The following is a 14,009-nucleotide window of genomic DNA, read 5'->3' as shown; positions in this document are numbered from 1 at the left end:
GTTTTTGAAGACCAAAATCTCCGCTGTAGGAATCAACATGGGTACCACAAATGACAAAATAGTAAAACACTTAACTCACTCTATGGGACCAAGAAAGTTGTAGATACCGTCAAACAGCTTGGTGTCTTGTTCTTTGACTTCCAGAGGGCATTTGCTACAATTCTGTAGTGTTGCGTAATGACCAACATAAGGGTACATTATACACTGAGTCAACTTTGTGATCGAATTGAAAATTTTGTAACCGAGAAAACACCAGTGTGTTGTCATTAATTGAAGAAGTATTCATATTGAAAAGGAGCTTTGGGCATACCCCATGGGAGTGTTACAGGACTATTTGATAATATTAGAAGGCCCCTAATGCTGTTTGCAGATGATGCTGTTGTATGTACATAGGTCATGCAGCCAGAAAATCTTAGAAAAATTCAAGAAGGCCCATAGAAGATTGATCCTTGGTACAGAAACTGGTAATTAATTCTCAGCATCAACAAAATTATTATGGATAAATAGGCAGAGAGATCCATCATTGTTTACGTGATGGCTGAGCAATTACAGGAAATAGTCATTATTCTTAAATATCTGGGAGTGTTTTTACATGGCAGTTTAAAGTGGAACTACCTCATGAAATTAATCCCTGAGATTCATTGAGAGAATCCTTAGAAAGTGAAAGCCACCCATGATGGAGATAGCTTACAGAAACCTCGTTTGACCAATATAAACCTCGTTTGACCGATATTTGAGTATTGCTTTTTTTTCATCAGTCTACTGACTGGTGTGATGCGGCCTGCCACGAATTCCTTTCCTGTGCTAACCTCTTCATCTCAGAGTAGCACTTGCAACCTACGTCCTCAATTATTTGCTTGACGTTTTCCAATCTCTGTCTTCCTCTACAGTTTTTGCCCTCTACAGCTCCCTCTAGTACCATGGAAGTCATTCCCTCATGTCTTAGCAGATGTCCTATCATCCTGTCCCTTCTCTTTATCAGTGTTTTCCACATATTCCTTTCGTCTCCGATTCTGCGTAGAACCTCCGCATTCCTTACCTTATCAGTCCACCTAATTTTCAACATTCGTCTATAGCACCACATCTCAAATGCTTCGATTCTCTTCTGTTCCGGTTTTCCCACAGTCCATGTTTCACTACCATACAATGCTTTACTCCAGACGTACATCCTCAGAAATTTCTTCCTCAATTTAAGGCCGGTATTTGATATTAATAGACTTCTCTTGGCCAGAAATGCCTTTTTCGCCATAGCGAGTCTCCTTTTGATGTCCTCCTTGCTCCATCCGTCATTGGTTATTTTACTGGCTAGGTAGCAGAATTCCTTAACTTCATTGAATTCGTGACCATCAATCCTGATGTTAAGTTTCTCGCTGTTCTCATTTCTGCTACTTCTCATTACCTTCGTCTTTCTCCAATTTACTCTCAAACCATACTGTGTACTCATTAGACTGTTCATTCCGTTCAGCATATCATTTAATTCTTCTTCACTTTCACTCAGGATAGCAATGTCATCAGCGAATCGTATCCTTGATATCCTTTCACCTTGTATTGTAATTCCACTCCTGAACCTTTCTTTTATTTCCATCATTGCTTCCTCGATGTACAGATTGAAGAGTAGGGGCGAAAGGCTACAGCCTTGTCTTACACCCTTCTTAATACGAGCACTTCGTTCTTGATCGTCCACTCTTATTATTCCCTCTTGGTTGTTGTACATATTGTATATGACCCGTCTCTCCCTATAGCTTACCCCTACTTTTTTCAGAATCTCGAACAGCTTGCACCATTTTATATTGTCGAATGCTTTTTCCAGGTCAACAAATCCTATGAAAGTGTCTTGATTTTTCTTTAGCCTTGCTTCCATTATTAGCCGTAACGTCAGAATTGCCTCTCTCGTCCCTTTACTTTTCCTAAAGCCAAACTGATAGTCACCTAGCGCATTCTCAATTTTCTTTTCCATTCTTCTGTATATTATTCTTGTAAGCAGCTTCGATGCATGAGCTGTTAAGCTGATTGTGCGATAATTCTCGCACTTGTCAGCTCTTGCTGTCTTCGGAATTGTGTGGATGATGCTTTTCCGAAAGTCAGATGGTATATCGCCAGACTCATATATTCTACACACCAACGTGAATAGTCATTTTGTTGCCACTTGTAACACTCCGGCTTATTCTTCTGACTTATCCCGCTCGATCGCGATCTGATAGCAGCCCAAAACAGGTATTAATTAATGTGACCGTGTACGTAATCGGGCTGGCAATCGGATTGGACTGCTACGGAGTTGTTACATTCCATTTTGTCCTTCTCAAACGCTGTGATAATGATATGTCTGGTGCCAAGAAGAACAACAACACAGCTTCATTAATTAACGAACTATATTCATCACCAAAACACAAAGTAAGGAGACAGCCACTGCCTTCGTCGTACAGAATTAATAACGGCTAATCTCAGCACAGGTCCTTTCGTTATTCATTATCGTCACACGCAATTTCAATCACTGTAATCCAACACTGCAATCCAAATAATGCCGGCGCGGTAGACGCGTAATTACAAATATCGGCACAAAAATATCACTGAATCACACTAGTAACTATACTTTTTCACTTTCCCGTATATTTCTAACACAAAGGGGTTAAACTATGGCGATGGCCACTCCCTTTGTCGGTACGGTCTTGCATTCCAGCAACAGACCTCCACCCGGCTCGGCCCACAGCGCGTACCACACTACTGTCTCAACACTCGCTCTCGCTCTCGCAACCCGACACACACTATCGATTGTTTGTCCTGTCGACCTGTGCTGTCGCAAAACTTATAGTAAGGGCCTACGGACCCCTTACATCCCCGCCCTCGAAAACTTCTTTGAAGCCACAGGCGTAAAAGAATCGGCTGGGGAATTAGACATCACTACATATGAACAAAACACACAGTGCAAATAAGTAATGAAATTACAATCACCAAGAAAAACCTTGACTCCGGTAGTGGGCTGCCTCTACAATAATATTCTACAAAAAGTTATTACATCTCAAAAATATGGCATTGTCCAAATAACACACAATATCAATCCTACTTACTTAACATAGCATGGTAAATATTTTTTTATAAACTTATCTTATCAAAAATTTCCAAAAACTTTTCACTTTCTAAGGTTTCTACGAGTCATTAACTACATATCTGTTATAACTTGCTATAGCAAACACAAGAAAAGAAACTAGTTGAATGCCAGCTACCCCTTTGGTATGCCGTCCTTTCAGCGGGGTTCGTGCCGTCCATACTACTATCACTCTAATTCATAATTCACTTGGCCAACACTTATAAAAGTTAAGGAAGAAATTCACAACTTATTGCTACAGCAAAGACAAGAAAACAACTAGGTGAATGCCAGCTACCCCTTTGGTATGCCATCCTTTCAGCGGGGTTCGTGCTGTCCATACCACTACCACACTAACTTATAACTCCCTTCCCAACGCATATAAAAGAAAAAATCACAACTTATTTAAATCTTTAACACAAGCAAATTGAAATTGAGACAAAATATGACATTTATACATTGAATGCCAGCTACCCCTTTGGTATGCCGTCCTTTCAGCGGGGTTTGTGCCGTCCTTACTACTATCACTCTAATTCATAATTCACTTGGCCAACACTCATAAAAGTTAAGGAAGAAATTCACAACTTGTTCATTACAGATTCCAGGAATTTAAATGCTACATTGTACCGCTAAGCATGTCTCACATAATTATTTGCAACACTACAACTAATGTGGTCACCCAATGAAAAATTTTAAACTACTGATCATTTCATTTTGCCAAACATTACTGCCATATGTGAATTGTTATCAAGAAAGCTTAGATGAGAGGTACAATATCTCCTGTTATATTCACACTAATTTAAATCCACTATATGGATATTTGTCATTCATTACTCAGTGCCAGAATTCTGCTTCTAAAGCTTGACCTACGTGTAACCATAATTGACTCTGATAGCTAATTGGATACATGAATTACTAATTATTCTTAGTTACACTTTGTTTTATCAGCATACTTCAGATAAACATGTATACCTACAAATAACTTGCAAACAGATGTTGCTCATGTGCTAAATGACATACTTCAATATTTCAAACATCTCATACTCCATATTCTTCATTACACATAACTTAACATCAACTTCGACTGTAAATAAATATATATCTTCAACCTACATCAATTCTCCATATAATTCAATACTTCAAATATCTCATACTCAATACACATTATTACACATAACTCCCTCAACTTAACAGCAACTTCAACTGCATATATATCTTCAACCTACATCAACTCTCCATATTCGCTGCAATAACCACATAAAAATACTACTTCAGGCTCCTTAGCCTCTCCACTCATCATATTTCACATCATTTATCCGAACAACTATCTCCTTGTGTATTTGTTTCTTTATATGTTCATCTACTTACAAGCTGATACATTACTTCAATTTTCTTACAACAGTTTGACCTTTTTATGCCTCATAAAACAACTTTATAAGATTACCCAAATTCTTGTTTAACCAATTAGCTTACCACGACATTATGTAAACATTCGCTTTCTGATATGGTTCTCATTTTATTCCTTCTGGCATTATTAATTTTGGTTATTTACTCACAGTAAACTGAGCTTTTTTTCTTTTTTTTTTTTTTTTTTTTTTTAAGTTATTGATTCTCTGACATTTCACACTCTACATCAACAGCAACTACTACAAATTTACTACATGGTTCCTGACTGAATTACTTGGATGACCACTACCAATCCTAACTACTACACTAATTTTCTTAACCTAAGGATAGAGAAAGTTGGTAGAGGAGTGACACTTGAAATTAGAAATAAAGTCTCACCCAGCTGGGAGTGTACCAGTCGCCACCTGGTATACCAGCAAAAGAGTTGCTAGCTCCCTACACCTGACTTTCTTCAATTTGTACCTCTTCCTCATCTGGGTTATCCCTGTTCTCGTGTGAGTAGTACCTTTTTATGTTTTCCACATGTTCCTTACCATGCACTCTCTTTGTCCGTGCATACTCCAACTCCACAGTGTTAGGATGACCAACTTTTATAATCCTGTACGGTCCCTTATAAACGTGGTGAAATTTATGTATTTCCGAGTTTATTTTCTATGATTTTGCATGAACCTTAGTCCCTTCCTTCTTCTTGATTCCCCAAGTGAAAGCCTCACCTTCCATTGCAACCCTCTGATTATCCTCTTCTCGTCGCACGGCTATAGCATTTCTCAGATTGACAGCCAGTTGGTTTTGCCTATCTCCTATCCCCTTAACCGCATCATTACATTGTTTCTGCATCTACGTTATCTCGGCGATTCCATGATCGCAATTTGTTTCCACTTCGTTGATTCTTTCTCCCAATTCGGCTTTCGTTTCTTCAATATCGTCTTCCATCTTTTTTGTTAACTTTCCTTCCATCTTCTCCACGTCTCCCTGGACTTGGTCTATGCTCTTCTGTAGCTTCCTCTCTCTCTCGTCGACGTCCATCTTCTGTTGTTCGGGTAACTCCTGCATTTCCTTCTTCAGATTACATTCCATCTTCGTGTATGATGTTTTGCTATCTTGTGAACCTTCCTTTAATGATTCTTGGAACATTTCTCTCCTTTCTCTATCTTCTTGGAAAACTTCCTTTATTGTTTTTCGTAAACTTTCCTGTAAACTCTTCCTTAATGATTCGTAACTCTCTTGTAAACTTTTTAGTGACTCTCTTGTTTCTTGTGAACTCTTCTTTATCAAGTCTACCAACATCGACCATCTATCTGCAGCCTCTGAAACTGACTTATCCCTCGTCGTTTGTCCCGGTGTCTCGGGATAACTAGTTGAGTGTGCTAATGGGCTATCTAATGACACTCCATAATCACTGATTCCCGAATCATCTCTGTCTTCCTGTCCTATCCCTTTCCTTTCAACTACTACCTCACAAACCTGCTTATCTTCAGTAGACATGTTTGTTTATTTTTAACACACAGGAAGTAATATAGAATAACCTCTAGTAACCCGAAAACACTCCTAATTACCATGAAACTAATCAAACAGTACCTGAAGTATTTTTCAATTAATCCCTAAATTGATACAATATGCAGGAGCATCGAACATAACAACTCTCAAAACCTAATCACTTCAAATATCAACTTTCACATACACCGCTTATGTAAAATGTTTTAAATAAGATAAATCATACTATTCATAAAATCTATACATATAAAATCCCCCAAAAACAATAAGCATATCTGTATAATTATCATTTAGACAGCGCAGTATGCATAAATAAGTATGCTCAATTTCAGAGTATTTTTCGCAAACTTTTCGGAAATTACTGCAATTGGGCACTTTTCCTAACACGCAAATCAGTTTACAAACTTTTATTTACCGCGAAAACTGCACATTGCAATTTAATGATATGTCAACCAGTCGTCTCCACTCACCAACCGACGTTACCACGAGTCGCGATGTTTTGACGTTTGAAGTGGGCGTGGTGCTGTACTGCTGCCGGAACCGCGTGAGGTCTCGCTGTGGTGGGACGTCGTAGTTCTCAGCCGGCCGCTCCGTGGCGCTGCAGGCGGGCGTAGTTTGTAGTTCGGCTGCTAGATGTCGGGACAGCGCTCGGTGTCACGAAGTCGCGCGGCTTGCTGTGGCGGGCGTGTGAAATCACCTCGCAGATCGAAGCTCTTTGGCGCAACTGCTACACGTGTCTGCGTGACGTCACTCAATAATTGCGTCGCCACAATACATTGTTGTCCGCATAACAGTTTATGGGTCCACATGAAGCTGTCCGATTTTCACTATTTAAAAAGCAATTCCAGTCAAAATATTATCACTAAACACTTCTTTAAAACTTTCATGACGAATTCTTGGCTCGTTTTGGTCGTAATAATGTTCACACATGTCTTTCTTTAATGTTCACTTTTCACAGTTTTTCGTGCGGATTTACGCATTTGCACATTATAACACAGTTTGTTGACACTATTATTTTCATCTAATATGGCAAGAAAAAAAAAGTTTAGTCACAATCGAAAGATGCTATTACTTCGTATTGTTCAAAAAATGCACTGTTTCTTGTCGCGATTTTAAAGTTTATGTTCTGTCCCGATCCAACATTGAAAAATATTTTCTTCATGTTAAATAAGATAAAATTACCTATTGCTCTTTGCGATTCGTCCAAAAATTGCACTTGTCCTGTCACGGTAAGCCAAGGGTGTAACACTCCGGTTTATTTTACTGACTTATCCCGCTCGATCGGGATCTGATAGCAGCCCAAATAGATAATAACTAATGTGACCGTGTACCTAATGGGGCTGGCAATCGGATTGGACTGCTACGGAGTTGTTACATTCCATTTTGTCCTTTTCAAATGCTGTAATAATAAAATGTCTGGTGGCAAGAAGAACAACAACACAGCTTCATTAATCAACGACCTATATTCATCACCAAAACACAAAAGTAAGGAGACAGCCACTGCCTTCGTCGTACAGAATTAGTAATGGCTAATCTCAGCACAGGCCCTTTCGTTATTCCTTATCGTCACACGCAATTTCAATCATTGTAATCCAACACTACAATCCAACACTGCAATCCAACACTGCAATCCAAATGATGCCGGCGCGGTAGACGCGTAATTACAAATATCGGCACAAAAATATCACTGAATCACACTAGTAATTATACTTTTTCACTTTCCCGAATATTCCTAACACAAAGGGGTTAAACCACGGCGATGGCCACTCCCCTTGTCGGTACGATCTTGCATTCCAGCAACAGACCTCCACCCGGCTCGGCCCGCAGTGCGTACCACACTCCACTGTCTCAACACTCGCTCTCGCTCTCGCAACGCGACACACACTATCGATTGTTTGTCCTGTCGACCTGTGCTGTCGCAAAACTTATAGTAAGGGCCTACGGACCTCTTACACACTTCCCCCAATGATTTTAGAAATTCTGATGGAATGTTACCTATTCCTTCTGCCTTATTTGACCTTAAGTCCTCCAAAGCTCTTTTAAATTCTGATTCTAATACTGGATCCCCTATCTCTTCTAAATCAACTCCTGCTTCTTCTTCTATCACATCAGACAAATCTTCACCCTCATAGAGGCTTTAAATGTATTCTTTCCACCTATCTGCTCTCTCCTCTGCATTTAACAGTGGAATTCCTGTTGCACTCTTAATGTTACCACCGTTGCTTTTAATGTCACCAAAGGTTGTTTTGACTTTCCTGTATGCTGAGTCTGTCCTTCCAACAATCATATCTTTTTCGATGTCTTCACATTTTTCCTGCAGCCATTTCGTCTTAGCTTCCCAGCACTTCCTATTTATTTCATTCCTCAGCAACTTGTATTTCTGTATTCCTGATTTTCCCAGAACATATTTGTACTTCCTCCTTTCATCAATCAACTGAAGTATTTCTTCTGTTACCCATGGTTTCTTCGCAGCTACCTTCTTTGTACCTATGTTTTCCTTCCCAACTTCTGTGATGGCCCTTTTTAGAGATGTCCATTCCTCTTCAACTGTACTGCCTACTGCGCTATTCCTTATTGCTGTATCTATAGCGTTAGAGAACTTCAAACGTATCTTGTCATTCCTTAGTACTTCCTTATCCCACTTCTTTATGTATTGATTCTTCCTGACTAATGTCTTGAACTTCAGCCTACTCTTCATCGCTACTATATTGTGATCTGAGTCCATATCTGCTCCTGGGTACGCCTTACAATCCAGTATCTGATTTCGGAATCTCTGTCTGACCATGATGTAATCTAATTGAAATCTTCCCGTATCTCCCGGCCTTTTCCAAGTATACCTCCTCCTCTTGTGATTCTTGAACAGGGTATTCGCTATTACTAGCTGAAACTTGTTACAGAACTCAATTAGTCTTTCTCCTCTTTCATTCCTTGTCCCAAGCCCATATTCTCCTGTAACCTTTTCTTCTACTCCTTCCCCTACAACTGCATTCCAGTCACCCATGACTATTAGATTTTCGTCCCCCTTTACATACTGCATTACCCTTTCAATATCCTCATACGCTTTCTCTATCTGTTCATCTTCAGCTTGCGACGTCGGCATGTATACCTGAACTATCGTTGTCGGTGTTGGTCTGCTGTCGATTCTGATTAGAACAACCCGCTCACTGAACTGTTCACAGTAACACACCCTCTGCCCTACCTTCCTATTCATAACGAATCCTACACCTGTTATACCATTTTCTGCTGCTGTTGATATTACCTGATACTCATCTGACCAGAAATCCTTGTCTTCCTTCCACTTCACTTCACTGACCCCTACTATATCTAGAATGAGCCTTTGCATTTCCCTTTTCAGATTTTATAGTTTCCCTGCCACGTTCGAGCTTCTGACATTCCATGCCCCGACTCGTAGAACGTTATCCTTTCATTGATTATTCAATCTTTTTCTCATGGTAACGTCCCCCTTGGCAGTCCCCTCCCGGAGATCCGAATGGGGGACTATTCCGGAATATTTTGCCAATGGAGAGATCATCATGACACTTCTTCAATTACAGGCCACATGTCCTGTGGATACACGTTACGTGTCTTTAATGCAGTGGTTTCCATTCCCTTCTGCATCCTCATGTCGTTGATCATTGCTGATTCTTCCGCCTTTAGGGGCAATTTCCCACCACTAGGACAAGAGAGTGCCCTGAACCTCTATCCGCCCCTCCGCCCTCTTTGACAAGGCCGTTGGCAGAATGAGGCCGACTTCTTATGCCGGAAGTCTTCAGCCGCCAATGCTGATTATTTATCAAGATTTAGGCAGTGGCGGGGATCGAACCCGGGACCGAAGACGTTTTGATTATGAATCAAAGACGCTACCCCTAGACCACGGGTATTATCAGTATTGCTCATAAGTGTGTAACTGTCACCATATGGGATTAATGGAGGAAATACAGAAGACCCAAGTAGGAGTAGTATGTTTCATGACTTATTTGCTTAGTTAGTGCAAAAGTGTCACTTTGATGATGATACATCTTTAGTGCTAAATGCCACAAGAGGTTTTGTGCATCAGTGTGGTTTACTATAAAAATTATGAGAGTGTATGTTCCTATAAGAGTGAGTTAGTAGATAGTTTCCTGTTCCATTAAGTTGTGCACCCTGTTTTATTCTGTTATGTTGCAGAATAATTTTGTAGTGTACGCATAAATTTTTTAAAGTTCTATCCCGCAAGCTCAGGGTAATGGCATTGGCCTCTCTCTCTCTCTCTCTCTCTCTCTCTCTCCCTCCCTCCCTCCCTCCCTCCCTCCCTCCCTCCCTCCCTCCATCCATCCATCTCTCTATCTTCCTCCAGCTTCTCCTGCCTGCTCTGTGTCCATATCCTCCTCCTCCTCATCCCCTCTCTCTGTGTCATTTCCTTCCCCTTCTCTCGGAACTCAGCCTTGTACATTGTTGTTGCAAACAAACCTTGATTGGGAATTGAAGTTGCTTAAAATGAATGGGCAAATCAGTTGGGATCACTGGTATGCAGGGTATGAGGGACACCTCCCCAGCTGCTGGATATACGAGGATAGGAGCTTCAGTGACAGTGTTTCACATACTTGTAACCTGCAGACAGGTGGCCTTAGAAAGTATTAGATGATTCAGATTCCCTAGGAGTATTCTTATTACAAGCCAATGAGGTGTGAACACAACGTTTCTGGTTTCTATTGAAACCACCTGTGAGGAAGAAAATGAAACCGCACATTGTTGTATATACAATTTGTGCTAAGTATTATAATTATGTAAGCAGAAAGAATATACATTAGAGAAGCAGTTTGTCTAATGGTTTAAATGCACCACTATCATAGTCACAACTGACTGTGAGAAAGAAAACTAAACCAGACGTTTTCACTGCAGAGCATTTCCTTTCTTGCTGCCAGTTTTAACAGAAAACCTTTACCTTGTTATTTAAAAAATATCTAGCCCATGCCCTCTGAATGTTTAGTACAGTATCATATAAACATTTGAAGTAAATTGGTCAAGAACTTGTAGCGGTTCAGCTACTTTGTTTCTTCGTTTGTTGTCCTCGGTGTCGACATACTACAATGCTACACTGGCTGAGAAATTGGTTGTGGATTCTGACACTGACTACTGTAAATAATGTAGGTGACAGGTACACAGTTGTGTTTCACAGTACTTCAATTTCACTGATCACAACCCCCAGATAATACACAGTTATGTGGCCAGTGCACTATTGTTTAACTTTTGATAAGCCTCATTAATAGTGTGCAGAACCTCCAAATACTGCTACAGTAGTTTACTATCTATGAGCAGTAAAAACCTAACAACATTCACAATTCTTGAAGAATAGAAAGGTACCTATGGAACAGACACTGTCATTGTTTTTACACATGACCTAATTGCTCAACCCTTATTCCACAGTTAAGTTGAAGCATTGTTGTTGTTCTAACCAACACAGGTTTCTCGTCTGAAAATCAGCCGTGGACTGACTGACTTGGGACCAGAAATTGGGCCCTTGTATATCATCACAATAATACGTACTTAAACTGCACATTTATGAGAAAGGGATCAGTAATGGGCATATAGAAATCTTAATTCCCACCTATGTCATAGCTTGTATATATTTACACTTGATACTGCGTCCGTACAGAATGAAGTATAACAAAGAACTGACCAAAGTAAAGTTAAGATGGAGGATTGACAGAGCATTTAGGGTTCACAGACATTAAGTTTCATGGTCGATATCAACTGCTGTCGACGCCACACAGCCCCCCCCCCCCCCCCCCGCCCCCCCCCCTTCTCCAGTAAGGAGTACAACAGATGTCTGAGGGTGAGGGCGTCGGTGTCAGTGGAAATCGTGTGCGTAGGCAGGCGCACCACAGGTACTTCCATCTTGAACGAGGTGGGTTGTGCAGGCGAGAGGCAGGTCCACTTCATAGTCAGCCAGCCACAGTGGTCGGATGAGACGGCGGCCGGCCTGACAGTAAGTGGGCAGGGCGGTCGATGGCATGGTGGAGGTGAGTGTGGCTCTTAAGTGGATCGAGCCGTCTATAGAAATGAAAGCACATAGAGATGCTCGGTCACACTCGCGCGGGAGTGTGAGGTTGTGTGCAATGTTGACATGTAAGGGACCGTCTGATGACGGTACCTCAGTATCTGTCAAAAGAATGAGCACTCGGTCGTTGAATGTCACCATAGAAATGTCGTTCACTCAGTGCAGCAGCACGCTGCAGGACAAACTGGTAGTAGCTGTGTGTGTCTCCAATGTTGGAGGTGAGGGCGCGAAACCTGTGCAGGGTGAAACAGGGGGCGAGGTCGGGAAACCAGCGAATGGTGGTGAACAGTCTTCGGCGGGAGAGGTGTGTGCTGAGCTTGATGGGAGCACGTCTTTGTTCTCAATCAAGGATGGATCGTCTGCAGAGTCTGACTGCGGCGATGTGAGACCATCAGGGTTGACGAAAGCCGGTTTCAGGTGATGCAGAGAAACTGTCTGTGTGCGGTCTTTAATCATGATATCAAAAGTTGTGTCCCCCCGCCCCAGGATTTTTTTAGGGGCCAAGATAAAGAGGTTGAAGAGGCTGCGTAACCGCATCATCACGCAGCATGATGTGGGAGCAATCGGAGAGTGCGGTGGGAACATTAAGTCTCGAGTGGTGAGTGACTGATGGGCAGGTGCAACGCGTTTGTTGAAAATGCATGCGCATCTGGCTAATGAAATCTGGCGAGGGGGAAGATCCTCGCTAACCTGGGGAGGAATAAGTTCCCCCGGTAAGACCGGATTCTCACCGAAAACAAATTGGGATATTGTCCCCTGTAGGTCAGGTTTATAGGTCGAGTGTAGACCAAGTAACACCCATGGGAGAGGTTCTGACCAGAGACAATCATGGCATCAAAGGGCCATCTTGAGGGTGTGGTGCCATCTCTCCACCAACCCATTGCTTTGTGGGTGGTAGGCAGTAGTGTGTATTTTTTGAATACCGCAGATATTGCAGACGATGGTGAAAGGGGAGGATGCGAACTGTTGACACTGATCAGTGGTGATAGTGGTCGGGCACCTGAAACAAACGATCCACGAGCCAATGAAAGCCTTGGCTACCATCTCAGCAGTAATGTTAGGGAGAGGGACAGCCTCGACCCAGCGAGACAAACGGTCGATAGTTGATAAGATATATCTATGGCCCTCCAAAGGAGGAAGAGGCCCTATCAGATCAATACGTACATGGCAGAATCGTCCTGCGGGAATGTCCTGCAGGAATGTTGAACTTGCCCAGAGGCGGTGAGGTGTGGCAGCTGATCTTGTTGCGCTGGCAAGCGACGCAGCTGGGTGCCCAGGTTTGACAGTCCCGTTTGATATTCTTCCAAACAAAAGTTCTGACACGAGATGTGTGGTGGCTCGAATGCCTGGGTGGGCTAGGTTATGCGGGGCGTCAAAAACCTGTTGGCGCAGCCCAGGTTGGAGCAAAGGGCGTAGGTTACCAGTTGAAGAATCACACGACACCTCGTCGGAAATGCCAGGGAATTTAGCCTTTGTGAAAACAAATGATGTTTGTGGGTTTGTAGGAGAGCCTGAGAATCTTCGTCAGTAGCTTGGAGGGAGGCCAGATAGGAAAGATCAACAATGCGGAAAACAGCACTGATACACGAGAAGAAATCCCCAGCAACGTTATCTGCACCCTTGATGTAATAGACGTCCGTTGTGAATTGAGAAACCAGGTCGAAGTGGCGGTAACGTCGAAGGGATGGATCCTCAGGTGGGTTGCAGAATGCTTCTGCCAGTGATTTGTGATCGGTGAAGATGAAAAACCAACATCCCTCGACATCGGGGCGGAAATGTTTGAGTGCCTTGTAAACAGCAAGGAGCTCTCTATCGAATGCAGAGTAGTTTCTCTGAGCCATAGATAGTTTCTTGGTGAATAAGTGAAGGGGAGAAACTGTGTCATCCTTGCGTTGTTGCAACACTGCCCCCACCGCGATGTCGCTGCCATCCATAGTGAAGAATAACTCGGCCAAGGGGTCAGGGTGCGCGAGTGTCACATTGTGT

At 42.1% G+C, this 14,009-nt stretch overlaps 1 protein-coding gene across 1 annotated transcript in view; it reads left to right on the top strand.

Annotated features, from left to right (window-relative positions):
- The window catches only part of LOC126484503 (putative ribosome-binding factor A, mitochondrial), a 75,509-nt gene that overhangs the window by 49,128 nt on the left and 12,372 nt on the right, over nt 1-14,009 (top strand). The gene's annotated exons all lie outside the window — the stretch shown is intronic.

Source organism: Schistocerca serialis, chromosome 6 (genome assembly GCF_023864345.2).
Source record: "Schistocerca serialis cubense isolate TAMUIC-IGC-003099 chromosome 6, iqSchSeri2.2, whole genome shotgun sequence".
Lineage (NCBI taxonomy): Eukaryota > Metazoa > Arthropoda > Insecta > Orthoptera > Acrididae > Schistocerca > Schistocerca serialis.
Note: the sequence above shows the minus strand (reverse complement) of the source record. Positions and strands in the feature narration are given on the sequence as shown.